This window comes from Solanum stenotomum, chromosome 3 (assembly GCF_019186545.1).
Source record: "Solanum stenotomum isolate F172 chromosome 3, ASM1918654v1, whole genome shotgun sequence".
Classification (NCBI taxonomy): Eukaryota; Viridiplantae; Streptophyta; class Magnoliopsida; order Solanales; family Solanaceae; genus Solanum; species Solanum stenotomum.
In genome coordinates, this window is record NC_064284.1 from 36691103 (window position 1) to 36699413 (window position 8311).

An 8311-nucleotide genomic window follows, 5' to 3' on the forward strand; every position below is an offset into this window, starting at 1 on the left:
TCTCTTACTCTCAACTGATGATAGCCAGATCTGAGGTCTATCTTAGAAAAACAAGTGGCACCTTGAAGTTGATCAAAGAGATCATCAATTCTCATAAGAGAATACTTATTCTTGATAGTAACCTTGTTCAACTAACGGCAATCTATACACATTCTAAGAGAACCCTCCTTCTTTCTCACAAATAAGACAGAGTGTCCCAAGGTGAGACACTTGGTCGAATAAAACCTTTCTCTATGAGGTCTTTCAACTTCTCTTTCAACTCTGTTGGTGCCATTCTATATGGCAGAATAGAGATAGGACAAGTATTGGGAAGAATATCTATACCGAAGTCTATTTCTCTCTCAGTAGGGACTTTGGGAAGATCATCTGAAAAGACTTATGGAAACTCTCTTACTACTGAACTGACTGAATTGAAGGTATCTCAACACTAGAATCATTAACTCAGACTAAGTGATAGACACACCCCTTGGAAACTAACTTTCTTGCTTTTAGGTACGAAATGAAACGACCCTTAGGCACTGCTAAGCTACTCCTCCACTCTATAACTAGCTCATTAGGAAACTGGAACTTAACAACTCGAGTTCTATAATCGACTAAAGCATAACAGGCATGAAGCCAGTCCATACCTAGAATGACATCAAAATCTACCATATTTAACTCAACTAAGTCAGCCATGGTGCTCTTGTGATTGACGGAAATGGTACAATCATGATAAACTCTCTCAGCTAGAATAGACTCACCAACAGGTGTAGAAACACTAAAGGACTCAAGAAGATTCACAAGAAGAACATCAAAATTCATCGCAACATAAGGAGTCACAAAAGATAGACTCGCTCCTGAATCTAGCAAAGCATAAACATCAAAGTTAAAGACTTGGATCATACCAGTGACAACATCTGGAGAATCCTTTTGCTCTTGGCGACTAGTGATAGCATAAAAACGGTTAGGTCCTCCGCCTACCCCTCAAGTAGTATCTCCTCTAGATGCAGCTCTTTCTGGTGGAGCAATTGAAGAAGATTGGGCTATATTTCCCCATTACCATTACCTTGCCTGTTCTTAGGGCACTCTTTCATAAAATAACCGTTCTGACCACATTTGAAGCAACCCGTGGAGCCATAACGACACACTCCTGAGTGGCTCCTGCCACAATTAGCACATGAAGGAGTCCTATTACCCCCCTTGTGCCACACTACCTTGAGACTGCGCAGGTCTAGCTCTAAAATATTGTGAGTTCTGATTATTGAACTCACCTCGTGTTCCTTGGTGCAGGTGCATTAGCAGATGATGGAGCAGGTCCCTTCTATTTCTGTTGGAAAGATAACTAGTTGGCATTTTGCCTTCTGTTGTTCGGACTCATTCCCTGTCTAAGCTCTCTTGTTTCAGAACTCTTCCCTATCTTTCAGCTTGTCTTCCTCAACCCGTTGCACATGGATCATCAGCCTTGCTATGTACATATTTTCTATCAGAATAGATGTCTTGCCTTCCTTACTTGACAGACGAGACAACGCAGCAACGAACAAACTCATCCTCATCTCTGGAGCATATCGGGAAAGTTGGGTGAACTTCAGACTGTACTCATGAACACTCATAGATTCCTGCTTAAGAGTGAGGAATTCTCTTACCTTTGCTTCTCTCAATTCACAGGGAAAGAAACGCCCTAAGAAAACCTCCTCAAACAAAGCCCAACTCACAAGTGGTGCACCTTCATCTCTATTCCTTTTCCATTGATCAAACCAGATTCTAGCGACACCCTTTATTTGGTATGCAGCTAGTTCTACCCTCTCAGCATCAACAATGTGCATAATCTCAAAAACCTTCTGAAGCTCTTCAACAAAGTTTTCTGGATCCTCAGTGACACTTGAACCAGTAAAGCTTGGAGGATTCATCCTTAAGAACTCACGGACCCTCGAAGTATCAGCCACTTCCTGTTGATTCTCTCTCTGTACAACTTGATTGGTCACAGCTTGACTCAACATCCGGATAGTTTCCCAGAACTCAGCATTGGTGACCTCTCCTAGGGGTTGCACTTTAGGTGTATTAGGTACCCTTGTTCCTATGGTTCAATATTCCTTCTAGCGAGACGACCTCTGATAGCTCTTCGTGGAGGCATGATCTGAAAGACACACGCAAGCACGAATTAGAAGAAATTTTTTAGAGATAAACTTTATCGCACGAAATTAGTATGAAAGAAGTGAGATAGTTCCCAAATGTCGCAGCCTCCTAATTATAGATGTGGCGCGCTTCACACCGTTAACTAAGACTCTAAGACACGGCTTCATAGACTCCCTAGAACTCTTGAACTCTGGGCTCTGATACCAAGTTTGTCATACCCCGTGCCTACACCCTGGGGGACTGGCACTCGATAACCATTGTTGGCCCCAAGCGAACCCTTGGATTGGCTTACTACTCAGCGGAAGACTAACTCATGGTAAACGTACTTTAAAAAGTAAACTGAAACCTCAATAGATAACTTAGAACGTTTTATAAATAAATATTCACTAGCCAAAGTGGCAACTCAAGTCTCAATATAACTGAATGGAAATGGAAAGACTCATGAACTAACAATAATTAACTGTCTATGAAGCCTCTAACAACTGAGATGGATGTCCGGACAAGACCCACGACATCCTAAAGAAATAGAATAATGAAACCAATAAAGGGATCCTCTGGAACCAATGAGGCTTACCAACAACTCTGAAGCTCAATAGGATCAACGATGCGCTGGATGTTGATCCTAGTTACCTGTACCTGCATCACAAAAGATACAGGCCAAATGGCATCAGTACATTGAATGTACGAGCATACGAGGGGAATTCTAAAACTATACATAAGCTTGGAAGGAACTGAAGGAACTGTCACAATCAACATACTGGCCATAGGTGCCATCCGTAGGGGGCCCCATTTTGGCAGCTTTTTGGTTTTAGGCAGCCTTGGGGGTTTAGACTTTAGGGCCCTCCTCAAGGACCCTTGGTTGGTGTTTGGGGGGTCGTACCTTGACGTTTAACCTCTAGACACCTCCACCTAAGCTCGGTAACTCAGTATACAACCTAAAACAATATGTCAAACTCAAAAGCTCACACATAAGGCTCTAGTTTCACCTACTAGTTTCTGTTAGGCTCTAGTTTGGTCTTACTAGTTTTCCGGGTTGTTACATTATTTCCCCCTTAGGAACATTCATCATCGAATGACACTTTAAACACTTCATGGAATGAAAGACTCAAGACTAGCATCCCATCTTGGATGATACATCAAAATGTGCAAAACTTAAAAATGCACTAATCACATTATGCACAATTCTAAAGGAGGAAACTTCAACTCCATCTCAAGACATGGTCAATGCAACACAAGAGATTATGAACTATATCTAACAACCTATTTATGCATGAGATTCTCATAAGTTATTATGTTCAAGGAGGAACTACCATCTCCTAGTCATAATATGCTCAACATACTCTCATGGAGTTCATATGCATTTTACTTTCAAAAAGAATTCCATTCAAGGAGGAATTCCTCAACTCCTAACTAAAACATGTCCATATATTCTTCTCATGAAGTACAATAGGCAACTCTTACTCAAAGCACCACAACATGAGGGAAATAATTCACATAAACTTATTTTCTTTCAAAACACAAGTTTTTCATGAACATGCATTATATAAAGAAGTCATGGCAACATATAAGCACATAATACAATGTTAGCTAGGCACACCATCTCCCCCTTGGCAGTGAGCATACACAAACACTTCTAGACATCATTAATCACATAGTCATAGGAAGAACTACTTTTTCCAACTATAAGCAAGCCCAACACAGTATTATGGAGCAAATGTGTCATTTCATCAAAAACTTAACAAGGCATGTTCATCACATCATCTCATGAAGTTAAATATGACATCACCATACTAAATGCACAACAACATGAGGAACATGTAAATCCTGAAAAATCCATTTTATACAAAATAAGAATCTTTCAATAACATGCATAACTTAAGGAAATCACGGAATTTCTAAAACACTCATGACTCCTAAACATAAAACAAGCCCCAAAAGGAAATCTTGGTCTCAAGCTAGAATAGGAATAGAAGAAAAAGATGAGGATATCGGGACTCTCAATCAATGTTGCTACTCAAGCACATGATCTCCCCTTTGGGAGTAAGCCCCCTTTTACTAAAACCTCAAACACTACTCCTTTCTAACAAACTCAAGCTTTACCAAGGCTCATTATAACCTTACCAGGCTCTAAAACCATAGAGGTCTAATAATCATGCATCCAAACCCTACTAAGGTTAACTAGAGTAACTCTAAGGGACAAGGGAATCATAGGACACATTTAACATCCAAGACTCCAAAATCATGAAATGAGTCAAGGAGAACTTATCACCTTAAGCAAGGGGAGGAATAGAAGGGGACATAAGGATATGAGGACATCTCATTGGCCCTTGGCCTACCAAATAAGCACCTTCAACTATAACCCATACTAAAATACCACTCCTCAACATTTTTATGGAAGCGCTTTCTTACTCGTTTATTTCTTAACTTGCCGGTCTAAGATCCCAATTGGTACTTCTAAATTAGAGAGGTTTTCATCTAAGCACTATTGCTCACAAGCAACCTTACGAACACCACTCAAAGTCTCAAGGACCCTTGGTTGGTCTTTGGGGGTCGTACCTTGACGTTTAACCCCTAGAAACCTCCACCTAAGCTCGGGATCTCAATATACAACCTTAAACAAAACATCAAATTCAAAAGCTCACACATAAGGCTCTAGTTTCACCTATTAGTTTCTGTTAGGCTCTAGCTTGGTCTTACTAGTTTTCCAGGTTGTTACAGGAACATACCTGGTCTCTACTCAACTCAACTCATTTCAATATAAAGAAATAATATAAATGCAGTATAAAGAAAATCTTTAAAATATGTGTATAACAACTCTATGTATTGAAGAATATAATCGTAACTCAGTTTGTATGTAAGGATACAATATAAACTCTGTGTGTATATGAAAATACAAAATATCTCTGTGGGAGTTTCTCTAACTGACAACCATCACTATGAGTTATATGATGATACAACGTTTGCCTCACGTTGCCAGGGTCGTCATATTCCTTGTCAAGGGTATAGAACCTAACTACTAAGTAGATCCACTAGTCTATGCTAAAAAGCACTAAGGAATCATCTAAAAAGTATGACCCTTTTCTACCCATGTTGGCTACACGGTTTATGGAGACCATGAGTTATCTAAACTCAACTTGTCCCCACATCGGTGCTCAATACTACTCCCAAAATGTAACTAGATCATATGTTCAAAAACATAACTCTTTCTGTGGTTTGAGATAATTGCTCAAAAACTAGCCCAAGGTCTCTCTTGGAAATCAGTGTTTCCTCTCTTGCTTAAATGTGAAAACATTTACTCTTTACTCAAAAACTAGCTCAAAGGCTCTTTTGGAAATCAGTGTTTCCTTTCTTATTTAAATGTGAAAACATTTACTCTTTGGGAATACATAGTTCCCATATACTCTTTTGAAGAAAATGAACTTCATTTGTTTCTCTTTACTCAACTCAAAACTCAAGTCTTAAAACAAGTTTAAAGCATTTGCAAAAGACTTTTGAAAAGACTCTAAGAACTCTCTAGACTTAGCTCTTAACTTTCCTTGAATTTGAATTTATGGATTCAAAGTTATAATTCATATTTATGGATGATCTCATGATGTTTAGATGTACCTTAGAGTGTAGAAATCAACTATAAAACATAGGTATGATTCAAGGGAACTCGAACGGAAAGAAGTGAGAAAGGGTAGAGGACCTGGCGACCCTGGCGTACTGAGTGGCGCAGGGTGCCAGACTCAAAACTACAGAACCTGGGTTGGGCCGCACTGAGTGGAACAGCACCCCAGCGCCCAAACTTCAGACACTGATGTGGGGCGCACTGAGTGGCACGGCGCCCCACCCCTTTTCCCCAGAATTTTTTACGAATTTTTTTGTTCGTTTTTCGACCCTAATTCAGCTAGATTCGATTGGTTCCTTACCCAAACATTTAGATTCGAATACCCAACCAAAGTATACAATAATCTACTCAAAAACAACCTCAAATCTCATGAAACTAACTCAAGAACTTCTCAAGAACTCAACAATCAAGATCCCAATAGAAACTTCAACAAAATCCACCAAGAACTCAATTACTCTACTTTCAAAAACACAAATATGCTGAATTAAATCATGATTGGCGCGTGGTTGAACGAACCCAACGCTATGTGATCTCACATACCTCGTAGGGATTAACCCTTGGCGAAATCCGCAAGCGAAATCTCAAAGACGATGGTGAACTTTGGCTTTTCTCCTCTTTTCTCTTCTCTCAAAGCCCTAGCGTAATTTTGTAAAGCGTAAACTGTACCAAATCATTTTAGACCCCAATTAAATTACTAAAAATGAATTGAACCAATTGGGTAGGGAAAAGACCAAAATACCCCTCTTAAATCCGGGTAACTTTCCATATCTAAACAGCCCGACTTCAAACGGGCATATCTCTTTTATACGAGCTCGAAAATTAGCAAACTTGGTGGCGTTGGAAAGATAATCCCAAGATCTTTCATTTGATATCTTATGGCACACCTAACTCATCATGTACTGAGAGCTATGGTCGTTTGAAGTTGACCCAAAACTCATACTTAACATCACTTTGCCAAATTTAAGATTTTTCATTCTTTCCAAAAATGGTTCTTTCTAAGTCTAGCTCTTTCAAATAGTGGGGTGTTACAGAAGATCTGTCACTTTTTCAGTCACCACCGCCATCTTCTTCTAATTATCTTGTATGTCCGTCCATTAATTAATTAATTAATCAATTTATTTTTCTCTCTTATACATTTCCTTCTTAGAATGTCGAACCTTTATTTTGTGTTCTCTTGTTTTCTTTCTATGTTAGGGTTTTATGAATACCCATTTCCTTCTTTGAATGTTGATCCTACATTTTGTGTTTTCTTTTTTTCTTACTGTTTTAGGGTTTCGATTTGTAACTCTCACTAGGATTCACTATAGAATCTCAACCCCACCAACTCTATCGAATTTTTATTCCATTTTCTACCTGAATTTTACCCTATTCTTTTAAGAAATTATAATTTTTATGCTCTGCGTAGTTCGATGGATACGTTGATAATGAGACCTTTAATGATTCTAAAGAAAATGTTGTGCGGTAACTTTTTGACTGTTAAATCAATTTAATCCCTTTTTAACTTCACATTTTATTATTATTATTATTACTAGTATACGTGCCCGCGCGTTGCGCGGATATTTAAATTAAAAATAAGTGATAAAATTTAATATGTACTTTGTAGTGTATTATTAATACACAATTTAATACTTATATTATTAAAATTAAAATATTATGTTTATAGTTATAATTAGCTACATTTTTGGTTTTTAAATATGTTTTGTTGAAATTTTAATAAATATAATATTAATTTTTTTGTTTATTTTAGTTTGATTAAAAAAACAATTACTTTATGTGTTTTTACATGTTTGATCTATTATTTTTAATTATGGTTAATTGAAATAATATTATATCCTTGTTAGTAAGTTTTAAAATCTAACTCTCACATGAAATGATTAAATATCAAATTGTAGGCACGATATTCAAATTTTTAAATTTTATCTTTCTATTTTTGTAAAACGCATATATCGATTACATGATATTTTCTAAAAATCATCTAAATATAGTAATATTTTATTACTAAATAATGTTTACATTTTCAAATCAATTTCATAAAACACATTGAATAGAAAAGTTATATAAAAAGGTTAATCCTATAAGATGTAGTTGTTATTGAAAGAAAAAATCATTAAAAAGAGAGGCAAATCAGTGAGGAAAAAAAGTTATTGTATATGTATTTTTCACAATTTACAATCAAATATAATTTGTAGTTACATTATCAGTTATATTTTTCAAATTTATTAATTTTATTGTCTAACAGCTATTCTAACAATTGACATATTTTCATACATCAAGTATAAAGAAGCATGGAATTTTTTAACATACTTTAAATAAAAATTACATATCAAAAAAATATTCATAAGTTGTTGTTCTTTCATATATGAATTTTCAATCAAAAGAATCACAAATAAAAATTGAAATACATAACTAAAGAAAACTAATAAATTTCATCACCCCATAACCAAAAAGAACATTCATCATGTTTTTATCTACATAATCCAACTATTTTACAATGAATCTCCTTCACTAATGGAGGAGTAACATATCTTACTTTGATATTAAAAATAGTCATAAATCATACATTACAAAAATTAAAAACACAACTATTTT